The sequence below is a fragment of the Panthera tigris genome, chromosome X, assembly GCF_018350195.1.
Source record: "Panthera tigris isolate Pti1 chromosome X, P.tigris_Pti1_mat1.1, whole genome shotgun sequence".
NCBI classification, from domain to species: Eukaryota; Metazoa; Chordata; class Mammalia; order Carnivora; family Felidae; genus Panthera; species Panthera tigris.
The window spans coordinates 39832226-39849807 of record NC_056677.1 but is presented as its reverse complement, the minus strand read 5'-3'; positions in this window follow the sequence as shown (position 1 = coordinate 39849807).

The following is a 17582-nucleotide window of genomic DNA, read 5'->3' as shown; positions in this document are numbered from 1 at the left end:
TATCGGCACAAAGCCCGACGTGGGGTGCCAACTCATGAACCTTAAGACCGTGACCCAAGCGGAAGTCAGAAGCTCAACCGACTGAGCCATCCAGGTGTCCCTGGGTTTTTATTATTTTTACAAAGCACAAGTTTTTAAGCCGCCCTTGGTCTGCTCTGGATTTCGCTTAAGGTGTTACGCAGCCCTTCTCTCTGTGCCAAGACCTGACCTGATCTACCAGCCTGGGTAGATCTTGGAAGAGCTCTCTCAGTCTCAGGCTGTTCTCCCCATTTTCCCAACTCTGACCTTGCCCAGCCTCATAGATTTGACATACACTGTTGGCAACCCGGTCACAAACTGGGCTGTTCTGAGTAGTTCCAATTCTCTATGCAAGTGTCCAACCCTCCGACCTTGACATTGCATCCACTGGCGTGGCTACCCCTTGATGGACCACAGCCTCATTCCTAAGACCCAGACAATTTTGTTAAATGCATTCAATAAGAACGCCGAGATACTTTACCCCTAGTCCCCCTGCCCTCCCGCCAAAACGTAAGGTCTACAAAGGCAGGGCCAATGTCTTCCTCGAATGAAGGGTTACTCCTGGCACAATCATCCGGAATTCATCAATAAAGACGCCAGCTCCCTATCCCCTTGGCAGGGGCCATGGACATAGCTCTGAGATGCGTGTCCAACAGTGTTTCAGAGTTCCCCAGCGGGGTTGAGCCCCAGCTGTCCACAGTGATAATCTACTTGATACTTACACTCTTTCTTGGCTACCCTCCCTTCCCTGTCTCGCTTCCACACTCTTTGGCCAGTGTCTCCTGCGATCAACTACTTGCACTCAAATCCTTGTCCCAGGATCTACTTCAAGAATACAGACTCAGGCGGTGGCCTATAAGGGAACACCATCTTCCTGGCAACATGCTGAGTATTTGACACGTGGTATCTCAATTAATCTTCAGACGACCTTAAGAGGCATTTATTGGATCTTTCCCATGTCTTACAGATAAGAAATCACGGCCCTGGAAAGTAACTGGGCCTTGATCGTATAGTAAGTTCGTGGTGAAGCCAAGATTACAAACTAGACAGTCTGACTCTAAAACTCTAGAACTAAGGACTCTGCTCCTTAACCACAACCTAAAGCTTCACCTTTTAGAAACGTAGGTCTTTTAGGGGGTATAGCTCAGTGGTAGGGCATTTGACTGCAGAAATGTAAGGGTTTTTCCCCCCAGACATCAGGGGGCTACATTAACTTAAACTGAGCTCCCCAAGTACCACCAGCAAAGGTCATGGGCACGCACGAATGCTGTCAGAATGAGTTGTATGCATTCCGCTCATTTCTAAGGCCAGTCCCACTTTCGGGCAATCTAGGCTCAGCAGAACTCCAAGGCACAGATTACATCTGCAATTGCTTGTGTATAAAACATTATTAGGGTAGGGGTGCCTGCATGGCTCAGTCGGTTGAGCGTCCAACTTCCGCTCAGGTCATGATCTCACCGTTCGTGGGTTCGAGCCCCGCGTCGGGCTCTGTGCTGACAGCTCAGAGCCTGGAGCCTGCTTCAGATTCTGTGTCTCCCTCTCTCTCTGCCCCTCCTCCGCTCACGCTCTGTCTCTGTCTCTCAAAAATAAATGAACATTTTAAAAAATTTTTAAAAAAGAACATCATTAGGGTATATTTAGCGCCTTCATGGGGAAGGTATGCCTAAACAAATTGTGTAGCCTGGGTTTCATCCTAATCTTCACAGAAATCCAAACGGAGTCCAAACGAGTAAAGTCTGACTGCCATTTTGAAACGTATAAAAGTTGACACATATAAGAGCTAAACTACGAGTGGAACTCTTACTCCATATTTGAAGATGGGTCAACCAAAGGTGGTTGCAAGAAAAAGGAAATTTTTCCATCTGAAAGGCAGAAAATAACGAGCAGTGGGAGCTAAAAATCCGAAAGACAGCTGAAGAAGTTCTGATTTGTAACTCCCAGGGTTTTAAGTGTTGAGATGAGTTTTCTTCATGTGAAACAAAAGGCAAATCAGTTAATGAGACTGAAGGTGAAGTGTTATGAATCTGGAGAGAAAGCAAGCTGACAGCTTGATTGGCATATTGAAGGAGAGGAGGAGAATGAATGGAAAATTTATCAGACAAAATTTGCAGATGCCTTTTTAACCTCCGAAATGAGCGGGGATGGGGATGGGGGGGGGGAAATGCATTCATCCTTAAAATAAATGGCTAAGGATTATGGGCCCTGATTTTCTGGAACCAGGGTGGGGATTTGTCCAACGAATATAAAATCTCGTCGACGCATCTAAAGGTATGAGACAAAAATCACAGGGATAAAATACCCATAAAGTACAATTGTGAGTTAATGTCTAATGGCTCTTGAGGTATTCAGCAAGGCCCAGGTACTTTGAGGACCAACCTGCCCAGTCCCAACAGAAATGAAAATAAGTGGGCCCAAGCATCATACAGGTAGGAATAGCAGTATTGGAGGGTTTTGCCTTCCCCCCCATCTTTTGACTAGGTTAGCTCCCAACCACATACGTTCCTTCTTTGTTTCGTGGCTTGTGACTTTTTCTCTGAAGTGCTTAGTTAGACAGTGTAGTTGGTGAACTTTTCCACTCGGCCCATTGACCATTTCTATGGCTCCCACCAAGCCGACGGCTTTAGAATTTGGAGTGCAGCCTCGGTTCTGGATTTGTTCCTGAGGGTTGCACTCCAAACATGAAGGGTACCAAATAGCTCATGAGGACCAGGGGCCTTCCAACTTCCAAGGCAGACAGCGGTGACTTGAACGTCACGGGACCCATTGGTTTGGACCCTGCCTGCCTTGTGGTCACAGCCGTGATTGGGGCCAGACCAGGTCAATGTCTCCCGTGATTATCCTTTAGAGGCTGTGCCCTATGAGGCATTTTCTTAACTTCTGATGGGTCACAAACTTATTCTTGGCTGTCTCCTTAAGGCACTGTTGAACCTAGATTGCTCTAGAGTAAGTGTATTAGGGGTCGCCTGGCTGGCTCAGTCGGTAGAACATGTGACTCTTGAGCTTGGGGTCATGAGTTCGAGCCTCACGTTGGGCGTGGAGCCTACTGAAAACAGAATAAAATAAAAATCTAAAGTAAGCGTATTAGGGGCGCCTGGGTGGCTCAGTCAGTTGAGCGTCCGACTTCGGCTCAGGTCATGATCTCACGGTCTGTGAGTTCGAGCCCCATATCGAGCTCTGTGCTGATGGCTCAGAGCCTGGAGCCTGCTTCTGATTCTGTGTCTCCCTCTCTCTCTGCCCCTTCCCTGTTCATGCTCTGTCTCTCTCTGTCTCAAAAATAAATAAAAACATTAAGAAAAAAAATTTTTTTTTAAATAAAGTAAGCGTATTAGTCAGGGCTCTCCAGAGAAACAGAATCAATAGGAGATCGATATCTATATCTGTCTGTATATCTCTATTTCTATATATATCTATAGATCTCTATTTCTCTATAGAGATATCTCTATAGAGATAATATCTTTGTATGTATATGATATATATATCATATATGTATATAGATATATCATATATATATCTTTCTATAGAGAAAGATAAAAACATAGGGATATAGATATCTAAAGAGAGTTATTTATTATAAGGAATTGGCTCACATGAGTCTAGGAACTGAGAAGTCCTAAGATCTGCTGTTGGTAAGCTAGAGACCCAGGAGAGCTGATGGTGTAAGTTCCACTCTGAGGGCAAGAGAAGACTGACATCCCAGCTCAGGGGGTCAGGCGGGAGGACGTCCCACTCACCGGGCATCTTTGTTCTATCCAGGTCTTCAACTGATTGGGTGAGACCCACCCACATTAGGGAGGACAGCCTGCTTTGCTCAGTCTACAGATTCAAACGTTAACCTCATCCAAAGACACCCTCACACACCCAGAATAATACTGGACCAAACGTCTGGGCACCCCACGGCCCAGTCAAGCTGCCATTAAGTTAACCATATCAGTAAGATTATCCCCAGAGGGAATGGTACCCACTTTCCAGGAAATATTCTGGGAGGGCTCTCCACCCACACCTACCAACCAAAATGTCTATGCCACCCTCATGTCAGTTCAGAAATAAATCAGAGGGGCGCCTGGGTGGCTCAGTCAGTTAAGCATCTGACTCTTGGTATAGGCTCGGGTCACGATCTCATGGTTGATGAGATCTAGCCCCGCGTCGGGCTCCGTGCTGAGCATGGGATCTGCTTGGGATTCTCTCTCCCCCTCTCTCTGCTCCTCCTCCGCTGCACTTGCTCTCTCTCTCTCTCTCTCTCTCTCAAAATAAGTAAATAAACTTAAAAAAGGAAGTAAATCAGAATAAGGAGATATTATTTCGTATGTATGGATGTATTAAAAGTAATGTTGCAATCGTCCAGAAGACTAATGAAAAGCCTTTATTTCTGCTCCTGTGTCCTCTGATCTCTGGAAAGCCTCATGAATTTAGGACAGAACCCATGACCGTTTGGACTCCTCGGAAGAGTGAAAAAAGAACAAGCTTTTCATAAGTTCGCCCCCAAACTGGGACTGATTTCCAGATACGCCACCGGCTGGTCCTCTTTCCCCCTAGCTTCCAACTCCTCTCCTTCGACCTACGGATGCTCCTGGAAAGTGACCACTGTCATTCATCAGGAAGTTCCCTCCCGTCAGTGCTTATGTGACATGTTGGTTGCCGTCTTCCATTTATGCCGAGACAGCATCCAGATGCCCGATGCCTACCTTTACACAAACCCAAGGCTTATAGTAGCCCAAACACGATGAGGTTCTGTCATTAAAACTCCTGAATCCCTGTGGGTTCCATCGGGAAACAGATTTTGTTACAGTTTTAATAACCATTCCTGGTGGTAACTTTGGTTTTGTTTGCTTGCTTGTCTGTTTTGTCTTGTCTCATTGCCAAGCTGTGAGAAGTTCTGTAGAGACAGGGGGTTCATACGTCCCAATTTGCCTGGGACAGTTCTTAGTTTATGATGATTGCCTTGACCTAATTTGTTTATGTCTCTTTTTTTCATTCTCAAAAGCAGCCCCGTATGGGGGACGAATCATGTGTTCACCCTATAAATAGGGGCCATTGGGCACAGATTAATGTTGTCTCATGGGTAAATGGTAAACAGCTCCACCGTGCCCCTCTGTGCATTTCTGAGACCATATCGGAACTCCAGCATAGCTGTTTCTGGATGCCAGGGTCAACACCTGAAAAGGAGGTCCTTTTTGGACTAGTCTCCACCCTTCCACTTCAAGGACTACTGGAAATTTCTATGGTTTTGATCTTACATATTCCAGTCTCTTGGGCTTTCAAATTCTGCCCCAGAAGTCTATTCCTGGAACCCAGAGGTTTTTTTAGCCTTATTTTAATGTCAACTCAAGACATCTATCCTTTCCTTCAAACTTAATGTTTAAAATAAAAGTTTATACTTCCTCGAGAATCAGAAGGCTTTGATCCCTGTGAAGAACCTGCATTTGCCTATGTGTTTTTCACTCTAGACGGCAGACTTCTTTCCTTTGTAGGTCTGCATCAGTAGGATTGTCTAGTGTCCACGAGAGCCCAAGTCGTTGCTCAAGACTGTTCATTTAGCTTAGCTTATTTGCCCCCAAATGTGAAACAGAGAAATCCTCATCCTTCTGACGCACTTAAGGATCGTGGTTCGGTTCCTTGTTATGGGACCTCTGCCAGAGTAGAAATCTGTGCTTCAGTCAAAGCCATGGGGCAAAATAGGGAAGGAAAAGGGCTGTGTGCCACAGCTGGACAGAAGCTGGACAGGCTGGGGACACCCGGCTGGTGGAGGGGAAATTCCCTGGTGCCCTGAGTCTCAAGAAGGGCTGTGGGATGAGCCTTCTTGTCCTTCTCTTCTTCCCCTCCCCAGCCCTTCCTGTTCTCTGACTTGAATTTATTTTCTTTTGCTCCCAACCTCTTGTCCTCTCTTCTCCTCCCCCTTCCCTTGCTTCTCCTTCCTTCTACCACGCCTTCCTCCTCTTTCTCTTGTTCCTCCTACTTTTTGGCATTGCACACTTTGTGCCTGTTCCTCACTCTGCCTTTGGCCCTATCAGTGGCTCCATCTTGCAATGGACAAAAGCTAGGAGTCCTCTCCCTGGGATAGAGCACAGTTGAACATACGACTTCTGGGAGTTCAAGATGCCTGAAGCTTTCCAGGTTAAGAGCCTTTGGAATAAGCGTGCTTGTGGTCTACTTCTTGTCATAAATCAAGTGATAAAATGGTTTCAAGGAATCACCGTAAGGAGACAGAAACAACCTCAGTGAAGTTGGCAAGGAGGTACTCCGCATGGATGTCAAAAGATTACACTAAATCGTAGAGCAGGCAGAGAGCTTTGGAGTGCATATGAGACCCAGGACAATTTCCGATGTCTGCACACTCACAAAGTTGGTTGTTAAGCAACGCTGAAAACAGAAAATAGATGTCACCTACCTGATGACATCTATTCGTTCCATCTGCAGCCATCATTGGTGGTGGCTGTAGATGGCATCTTGTGTATACCACCAACCCCTAAAGTATTATCCACTTGTAAGGAGTGACATTCAAGTGAATTTAACTGGTCCTTAATGTCATAGCCCCAAGCAATTCTTTTTATAAATGAATACTCTGACCATTGAGGAATAATTGTAGGCTATTAGGAGTTATTTTTATTTTAATTTTTTAATGTTTATTTATTTTTCAAAGAGAGAGACACACAGGGTGTGAGCAGGGGAGGGGCAGAGAGAGAGGGAGACACGGAATCCAATGCAGGCTCCTGGCTCTGAGCCATCAGCACAGAGCCCGAAGCAGGGCTCGAACTCACAGACCGCGATATCATGACCTGAGCCAAAGTCGGACGCCTAACCCACTGAGCCACCCAGGCGCCCCAGGAGTTATTTTTCTTTTAAACACACAAGTGCACACACTTTATTTAGTCCCTGTTCTTTCCAAAATCTGTTTTAAAATTTCTTCCTCAAGGTCCTGTCCTGTCTGTGGGGAAAAAAAAAAAACCCACCTCTGCTTTGCATATTTCTTATCCTTCCCCAAATCTCCTATTTGGATTTTTTCCCCTCATTTTCTACCTACTGCCCAGGAGAACCACATGACAATTTTATATTCAAAGGAATTTGCATGATATAAATGCGCTCTTAAATAAGCATAATAGAAATGTATTGCTCTATTATAAATTACTAATATAATCTCATTTCCATCTGGGAATTCTATAAGGCATGGTTAAATTTTTAGTAATGGTAAGTTAATGACATATTAAAAATGAAACAGGAACCATTTATCTGAAGTATCAACAATATTATTATTATATGTTTTAAAAGGTCATCATTTATTTGAAACATAATTATAGAATGACTCTAAACCACACAGAGACTTACTTTTAAAAGCATACATTACATTTTCCCACTGATACTTAGCTGTATTTTAAACAGTGGTGGTTGGATTTTTAAAGAGAGGAAGCACTATATCATTATCGTGTGTTTGTCCTTTGAACAAATTTGGCCCATAGGGCAATGACCTTCTAAAATCAAAACCAACAGTGCCACATGAATGAATCGATAGTATTGGGTCTGCTCTTTTCTTTTGCCCTAGATTCAGGTTCTAGGGGTTATGTGAACTTAAGATAAAAAGGAATATGATGAAAATAACTTGGCTCGCTGGGGAAAAAAAAAAAAACCACTTGGGCAAATGGGGAAGAGTCAAGTGTACCAGTTAAATGACACTGTTTTTTTTTTTTTCTTTTTTTGGTAAAGATCTCTCCAAATGATTATGATAAACCGAATGTGGTGTGTGTCGGCAGTTAATGCCAGATTATTTAAGAAAACGAAGGGCGTAAATGATCCCAAAGAGGATATTTCAGGGCTTCTGTTTCACTTAACATGTATCTTCCTGCCGTGTTTTTCTTAAACAACTGCTTAAGCCGTTTTACGTTGCCCAAGGGGCACGTCTCATTCTGGTGGTAAGGGATACAGGCTCCCTGAAGAGTGCTGTGATGGGAAAGACCCAGGTCAAATGAAATAGTTACCACAGGAATATTTACCCATAGAAAGGTGAAGCGATAAGAATGAATTGGTGTTTGTATCACACTATACAATGTATACAAATTTTGCATATATGTTCCCCAACTCCAGGAATAGGAAAAGTATACATAGTTATTACCCCGAGGTTACAGATGGATGGATGGATGGATGGATGGATGGATGGAAACAGAGAGGGAAAGAGGGGGAGAGAATGAATCAATAACAGGATTTTATTCTTTTATTTATTTACTTTTTTTAAAAATGTTTACTTTTGAGAGAGAGCCAGAGCACAAGCGGGGGAGGGGCAGAGAGAGAGAATGAGACACAGAATCCGAAGCAGGCTCCGCACCATCAGCACAGAGCCCGACGCGGGGCTCGAACCCACAGACCGTGAGATCGTGACCTGAGCCGAGGTCAAGAGTCAGACACTCAACCGACTGCGCCAAGCAGGTGCCCCTGGATGCTAAGCATTTAACCCCACCCTCCGCCAGGATAAGGTGCTTTGGCTTTGGTGATGGTGGTTTGTTCACGATGTTTCATCCTTCTCAACTGGTATAGGGCAGAACAATTTTTGTAGATTTGAAAGACCCTAATTCAGTCATTTCAAACTCCAGGGCACCGAAAATTCACCAGGGGCACTTGTTTCAAAGGAGATGCCTGGTGGGGGGTTGCCTGACTGGTTCCGTCTGCAGAGCATGTGACTCTTGATCTCGGGGTTCTGGGTTTGAGCCCCACGTGGGGTGTAGAGACTACTCAAGAATAACATCTTTTTAAAAAATGAGATGCCTGGGCCCTACCCCCAGATATTCCAATTGAATTTCTCAAGCAGGGCCAGTGAATTTGAATTTTTGACACCCTCCGCACCCCCAACCCTGGGGAATTCAAATAAATGAGATCGAGAGACTCAAGTAGCCCTCAAAACGTTTCCAACAAGATGCGTCTTGCCCATCTAGGCATACCCTTTCTTTTGAAGCTGATTCATAGAACAAATTGAGAATTCATCCAAATGCTTGGAGCTCTCATAAGGGGGTGGGTGATCTTTGTAAATCCCTCTCTGTTTACGACGAATGCTCTGTTTTCTCGAAGCACCTTGATCATATGGATGAATGAATCTTGGGCTATGTTCTGCTGTGGGTCTGTCGATCTGTCTCACTTGACAGTGGGCTACCAAAGGCAAGGGCTTCCCTGTTAACAGTCTCTCCCTTGCCTTGAACTTGCCCGGAAGAGGTTTGCAATAAATGCTCACTTGATTGGCCTAAATGGACAGGATTTTAAAAATGAGAGACGTGTGTGCTTTCCTATTCCAAGAATTGCTCAAAATTGCCTTGAGATAATTCTCTCCTCCCCCTGGGCAGGGGAAGCTGCCTTTAGGTTCTTTCTACCCTCTGAAGAGGCACGTGGAAAATACGGTTTTAAAGGGCTGTTCCCCATGTTTCAGGCCTCCCTTCAGCCCACCCCAACCACAAACTGATGGAGAACAGAGAACTGACCTACCCATATTTTCCTAAAGTATTTTCTCATATAACACTTGGATCCAAGTAGAAAAATTTCACTGAAATGTTGAACCCATTGGAAAGCTTTTTAGTGAGGTCTCTGTTCAGGTCTTGCTTGATTAGTTATGAGCCTGAACCACATGCGTGCGTGCACACACACACACACACACGCGTGTCCTAGCAACAACATCTGCAAAAATGTCCATGACCATCGTTCCATCGTGCTACTCAAAAATATAAAAGAAAATGAGTTAAATAAAAACACACAACAGTGAATGTGTCTGCTGGGAGAACTTCCTTGTGTTTTACATTATCACAGCTCAACATTAAGTCAGACCCTTAACTTGATTTTAATGTATTTAAGCAATAACCATCAAGGCACAGGGTACTTTCTGGGAATTAACGAGAGGCACCGAGGGTTGATGGCCCAAAGTCAAACCAAGGACCGTTAACCCCAGCTGGCTATTAATTCCCCAGGAAATGCCTGGGGCTGAAGCTGGTATTACTATTTATAAGCCCTTTATATATATGAAGAAAAGAAATACATATATCCCCCCTGCCGTGCCTTCATTTTGCAGAGTGCTGTGGGAAAGTGGGGAGCTGAATCACAGTGTTGCTGCCGCATCAGGCCTTTTCTGCTAAATTAAAAGTAATTATCAAAATGAAGGCTTTGGTCTACAGCCAAAGACATACGTCAGAGCCCCCACACCACCCTCCTCTTCCTCGTCCCTGCCACCGGTAAATTAAAGGGAACCATTAACGGCAGCACCTTCCCGGGACATTTTTTAATGAGGTCTAACACACAAGCCGTAAAGTGCATGAATCTTAATCTTAAGCGTACAGATCAAGGCTTAGAACACTTCCAGAACCCCTTAAAGCCTTCCCATTCTTTCACCCACGCCGCACCCCAGCAAAAGGGGGTCACAATTCTGCCCTCGATCCCAGAGAGTCGTCTTGCCTCCTCCTAAATGTCATACAAATGGAATCATACAATGTGTACCCCCTTTGTGTCTTTCTTTTTTCCCCCCAACACCCAACATTGTGTCTGTGAGTTCACACAGGTGGTCGTGTGTCGGCCTTTTGCATTGGTGCTCCAGTGTGACTTTCTTTTTCTTTTTAAATGTTTACTTACTTTTGAGAGGGAGGGCGCGCTCATGAGTAGGGGAGGGGCCCAGAGAGAGAAGGGGACAGAGGATCCGAAGCGGGTTGTGCACGGAGGGCACAGAGCCCGATGTGGGGCTCGAACTCACAAACCGCGAGATCATGACCTGAGACGAAGTCAGACGCTTCACCTCTCCAGTGTAATTTTCAAAGGTGTTGAAGGTTTAGAAAGACAGAAACAGAAAACGTTTGTCTTTTGCTGACCTGTAAGAGGGATTTCCGCCTCAAAACGTGAATGTCTAGATTTAAAAAAAAATTTTTTTTTAATGTTTATTTATTTTTGAGACAGAGAGAGAGACAGAGCACAAGCGGGGAAGGGGCAGAGAGAGAGAGGGAGACACAGAATCCGAAGCAGGCTCCAGGCCCCGAGCTGTCGGCACAGAGCCCGACATGGGGCTCGAACTCAGGAACCATGAGATCGTGACCTGAGCCGAAGTCGGACGCTTAACCGACCGAGTCACCCAGGCACCCCCATAGTATTATTTTTTAAACTTACTCTGAATTCTGGATTTAGTGGGTGCGAGTAATTATCAGCTATAATATATTCACTGAATCCTCCAGTAGCTTTTCATCTGGGGGCGCAGTGCACATGATGGGCAATCGTTAACAGGGAGCCCACTGCCCTACCGAAATATTAGGAGATACTCTCTGAGCGAAGATTCCGTGTTTCAACTGTTGAATATAAAAAGAGTACGGCCCGATGATTAAATCACGTGTTGGGCAGTTACCCTGGTCGTCCGTTGCTGTGTGACAGGTCACCCCAACTTCGTAGCAGAGAGAAGAAGCTATTCTATTAGGCTCTCACATTGTGCAGGCAGGGGACAGGGGACAGCCAGTGTGGCTTAGTTCTCTTCCACCGTGTCTGAGGCCTCAGCTGTGACGATTCAGACCGCTGTGCGTGGCCTGAGTGGCCAAGCACTGGAATCATGTAGATGTTTCGTTACCAATGGCTCCAGCGGGGGCACCTGGGTGGCTCAGTCGGTTCAGCGTCGGGCTTCGGCTCAGGTCATGATCTCACAGCTCGTGTGGGGCGATTTGAAGGCCGGAGGTGATAACTGGAAGACCTATACACGGTCCCTCCGTGTGACCTGGGCTTGCTCACAGCCTGGCATCTCAAAACAGTCGGACCTCTTGCATGGTGGCTCGGGGCTCCAAGAAAGAATGTTCTAGCAAATGAGGTAGAAGCTCGCACCGCCTTTTGTGATCCGGCCTCGAAAGTCACCCAGAACCGCTTTCGCCGGACTCTTTTGGTTAAAGCAGTCAGCCACCTGGCAGGATTCCAAGAGGGCGACGGGGGACAAAGATCCCCACCTGTCGATGGAAGTATCGGAGAATTTGCAGCCATGTTCCCAAATCATGACAGTTATGCATTCACTAATGACTTCTATTGAATTGCATAAAATCTTCACCGTCCCCAGAAAGCCAAGACCGTGTTGGCTTCCACAGGAAAACAATGGAACTTGAAGCTGTTGATTTGGGACTGTTTAACACTCTGGTACCCAACTAACTTTATTCTGTACTCACGGGACATCTTGGATCTTCAGGGAAGTCTTTAAACCAAGCCCTCCCATTAACACGTGAGTGCCTTTGCTTTTTCCCCCATTAGAGCGAAGGGACCTTTCAGCTGACCGAACATGTGACTTCTGATCTGGGGGTTGTGAGTTCGAGCCCCATGCTGGGTGTAGAGATTACTTAAAAATAAAATCTTTAAAGAAAGGAAGTAAGGATCCTATAGTAAATTAGAAATAAGACACCGTTTTCCTAAAAGGACAGCTTCTCCTCTCCTGTCTCCTCACCCCTTCCTAGGCAGTGCTGTAACTTGAGATTTTCTACCTACTTCTTCCCTGTCGGAGCTGAAGGGGAATTTCCTGCTTCCTGTGTGAGCAATGAGTACGCCTTACCTTAGAAAATTCTTGCTGGCTGGGAAGCTGCGAGCCAGCTGAGGAGATAACCGTGAAGTAGAAGAATCGATATCTGAGGCCACAACCCAGGTCGATAACCTTGCTGTGAACGTGGCCCCAGTTATCTAGCAAACAGTTGCGCAGAGTGTTTGCGTTTGTTATCGAGCAGATTCGTCATTTTGTAACCATCAATCTTTCTGTATGTTTGTGTGTTCTAATCTAGAATCAAATGGTCCACAACATCAGAGGGCACTAGGAGTTCGTATGTTGGTTCACTCTATGCATCTTACAGAGGAGGACACTGAGGCCAGGGAAGTCGCCGGGGAGCCTTCTCCAAGGTCAAATGGCTAGAAACCAACGGAGCACAGAATGGAGCCCAGGCCTTCTTACTGCCGGTCCAGGCTCTTTCCATGCAGAGAGAGAGGGAGACACAGAATCCGAAGCGGGCTCCGGGCTCTGAGCTGTCAGCACAGAGCCCGACGCGGGACTTGAACTCACAGACCGCGAGATCATGACCTGAGCTGAAGTCGGACGCTCAACCGACTGAGCTGCCCAGGCGCCCCTAACTATATGACTTTAGATATGCTCTCGACCCATTCTTAGATCCATGCAGCGCCCTTCAGACTTACTTTTAAAAATGCTACCCACAGAGGCACCTGGGAACAGAGGAACTAAGACACCTGTCTCTTTTTGCTTTTCCCCTTCTCCTTCCTGTCACTAGATTGAGGGTGGGACTTTGGTAGGAAGACCAATGGGTTGGAAGAGCCAGAAGAGCTGTTGGCCTTGGGTCGTATTTTTCTGGGGTTTTAACAGTATGTGGGACCTTTTCCCCCAGAGGCATATTTGGTATCTTGTTAAGTTTATTTATTTTGAGAGAGACAGAGACAGCATGAGTAGGGGAGGGGTAGAGAGAGACAGGGAGAGAGAGAACCCCAAACGGGCTCCCCACGGCCAGCACAGAGTACAGAACCCACGAAGCCAGGAGATCATGACACGAGCCAAAACCAAGAGTCAGACACTCAACCCACTGAACCACCCGGGTGCCCCCATGGAGGCACAGTTAGGACCGGGGGTTACCTTCTACTTAGCAGATGTCTTTAGCTTCAAAGGGCTGATGGTACCAGGACAAGGTTCAGAGGACAGGAAGTGTTTGCATGAGATTCAAAGGTAAGAGGTAGAGACATCGCAACCTCACATACTCCACATTTTCCCAAGGCAGCCTTGATTTCCATTTTTGGCTAATTGTTTAGCCATGTATTAGATGGAGGGCTTTCCAAGCAAACTAAGAATAGAAAAAAAAAAACAAACCTTTTTCAACGTGGTTAAGAAAATCTAGGGCTGGGCGCCTGGGTGGCTCAGTCAGTTAAGCGTCCAACTTCAGCTCAGGTCACGATCTCACAGTTTGTGGGTTCAAGCCCCACGTCGGGCTCTGTGCTGACAGCTCAGAGCCTGGAGCCTGCTTTGGATTCTATGTCTCCTTCTTTGTTCCTCCTCTGCTCACGCTCTGTCTCTCTCTCTCAAAAATAAATAAAGGTTAAAAAAATTTTTTTAAAAAGAAAAGAAAATCTAGGGGTGCCTGGCTGGCTCAGTCGACCGAACATGTGACTTCTGATCTGGGGGTTGTGAGTTCGAGCTCCACGCTGGGAGTAGAGATTACTTAAAAATAAAATCTTTAAAGAAAGGAAGTAAGGATCCTATAGTAAATTAGAAATAAGACACCGTTTTCCTAAAAGGTGATAGTAAGATCTGCCTCTCAAAAGCTTGGACAAGCCTGATGTACCATGAAGCATATTTTTTCCAAAGTCCAGAAAAAATAAATCGTTTTTATTTTTTTAATTTTTAAAAAATGTTTAATTTGAGAGAGCGCAAATGGAGGAGGGGCAGAGAGAGAGGGACAGAGGATCTGAAGTGGGCTCTGTGCTGGCAGCAGTGAGCCCCATGTGGGGCTCGAACTCACCAACCGTGAGATCATGACCTGAGCCAAAGTCGGACGCTCAACCGACTGAGCCACCCAGGTGCCCCAGAAAAAATAAATTTTATAGAGATGTGCCTAAAGTGAAAATTGCATTACTAAATAAAAGTGACAGTCTCCTACTTTTTTAAGATTTATTTATTTATTTATTTATTTATTTTTTTGAGAGAGGGAGAGAGAGAGCGTGCCGGTGTGAGTGAGAGTGGGGGAGAGGCAGAGAGAGAGAGGGAGACAGAATCCCAAGCAGGCTCTGTGCTCTTAGCACGAGAGCGTGATTCAGGACTCGAACTCACCAACCATGAGATCATGACCTGAGCTGAAATCAAGAGTCAGACACTCAACCGAATGAGCCATCCTGGCACCCCTTCTAATTTTTGTGTGGATAGAACAAACATCCAAGTCCCTTTTAGGACCATTTGAGATCATACTTTCAGAAAAATCTAGAAAGACTTAGTGAACTTGATCAGACCTTCCTTTTAGTCTTGAATTCAGAAGTCCTCTCCTCTCCCTTCTCCCTGATCCAGGATTTACAGGAACAAAAGGAACTTAGGACAAACTATGCACATGTGAAATAGGAAAGGGAAGACTTTTCCACCCTCAGGAGCTACCGGTATAAAAAGCACACAGCACCTGTACGTTTGACCTCATTACAAAAATGTATTCTGGGGCACCTGGCTGGCTCAGTCGGTAGAGCGTGTGACTCTTGATGTCCGGGTTGTGAGTTCGAGCTCCATGTTGGGCGTAGAGATTACTTCAAAACAAAATCTTAAAAAAAAAAAATGTGTTCTAACCGAGATGTCCTTTGAAAGACATTCTGAATTTTCAGTGGAAATGGATGTTAAAAATCTGTCTAAATCATTGACAGCTGTATTGTGGTTATGTAAGAGAATGTCCTTTTTGGAAACACATTCTGAAAAATTTAGGAGCAAAGGGACATGATCTCATCAATCTGTTCTAAAATGGTTTTGAAAAAATACACACGCGCACACACACACACACACACACACACACAGATGAGGATGATAAAGCAAATGGGGCAAGATGTAAACCATTCGTGAATCTGGGCCAAAGGTACACGAGAGATCCTCAAATTTGAAATGATAGCAAAATAAAAAATTTCCAAAAAATGTCTAAATCGTATACCTTTTTTTTTTTAAAGAATATTTGTTTTTGAGAGAGAAAATATGAGCGGGGGAGGTGCAGAGAGAGGGGGACAGAGGACCTGAAGCAGGTTCTGTGCTGACAGCAGCCAGCCCAATGTGGGGCTCGAACTCATGAACCGCGGGATCATGACCCGAGCCGAAGCTGGATGCTCAACCAACTGAGCCACCCTGGCACCTCAAAATTGTATACCTTTCACAGCCACTGATGTAAGCTACCTGTCAATATCACATCTTCGTGGTGCCTAACCTGAACCGGAACTCTACAGACAAGGTTTTCTTTTTTCTTCTTTTTTTTAAATGTTTAGTTTTGAGCGAGAAAAACAGAGAGCGAGCAGGGGAGGGGCAGAGAGAGAGAGGGAGACACAGAATCTGAAGCAGGCTCCCGGCTCTGAGCTGTCAGCCCAGAGCCCCACGCGGGGCTCAAACTCACGGACCGCGAGATCATGACCCCAGCCGAAGTCAGAGACTCAACCCCGACTGAGCCACCCAGGCGCCCCTCCAGATGAGGTTTTCAAATGATTCTTCGAATGTAGAGCCCCCGTCTATTATGTCTTCACAAAGAACCCATTAATACCGAAGCTCCAAGCAAAGTTCCTGTCTTTAATTAAGCAAAGTCGAACAAACATTTTGTCAGAAATAATTTTTCTGACAATCGGAGCTGCCTGTCGATATGGCCAGGTGGCCCCAGAAGAAATGATTGCTTCCCTGAGCTAGAAAGGAACAGGAAGAGTGGTTGGAGGAGAGCATTCTTGTTTAAATAGGGATGAATATTTGATAAATATTTGAAAGGTGATAAAGGAGAAGAGGGAGGTCTAAGAGGGGTCGCAGTAAAGACTGGCAGGTGAGAACCTAAGGAAATAATAGGAATTTCAAAAATCATCATTGCTGGTACCAACCCTGAGTTCCAGACTGGAAAGTAGAAACTGGTTTTTTGCCCCTTTGGTGCTGCATAAAACACATGAAAATGGCAAAACACAGGGTGACAAAAGGAATATGTCCAAACCTGGTGAGAAAATGAGTCCCAAAGACTGGTACAATGGATTTTAAAGAAAAAAAAAAAAAAAGCAGAGGAAAATTACCCATAATTTGTTGGAAATGGAATCTTACTCAGCGCCGCTTAATTTCTTACTTTGATGAAATGTGTTTATTCTTTCTGGTATTTTCTTGAAGCGACGGGGTCGTCTATCGAATTATAGTTCTACAAGAGTGAAAACGCACATAAGAATGGTGGTCATGTTTCTCGCTGGCGTCATGGTCTTCTGTGACCCGGCCTCAAATGTCATCATATGTCTGTATTCCCACATTGCATTGGGCAAAGCAGTCCCCAAACGGAGCCCACAGTTCAAGGGTAGGGGACATAGGCTCTACCTCTTGAAGGAATGTCTGTCAAAGATATTAGCGATCATTTTTTACAATCGTTACACTGCATGACTGCGGCTGGTGCCTCGGTGCTTCCTTCCAGCCCGTCAGATTTCTACAAAGGCGAATTCACGGTCATTTCCCACGGACATTCCTTGATCAGCCATTGTATTAGTGTCTGATGTAGCGGCTTAAAACCACACTGACTTTTTCTATCACACTTCCGGAAGTCGGATGTGCAAAATGGGTCTTGCGGAGCTAAACTCAAGGCATCCATCGCCAGAACCGCTTTCCTTCTGGAAAGGAAGGCAAGAATTCTCTGAGGGGAGAATATGTTTCCTTGTGTCTCCCACTTAGTTCCTAGCGATCGCCTATATTGCTTGATTTGTGACTCCTTCCTTCATCATCAAAATGAACAGCGTTTCCTCTTCAAACCTCTCTCCCCACCCCTTCTCCCTGACCATGGCTTCTGTCCTGTCCTCACAGCTCCGAACTCGGACCCGCCTCCCTCTCTCTTATAAGAACCTTCGTGGTTACTTTGAGCCCACCTGGA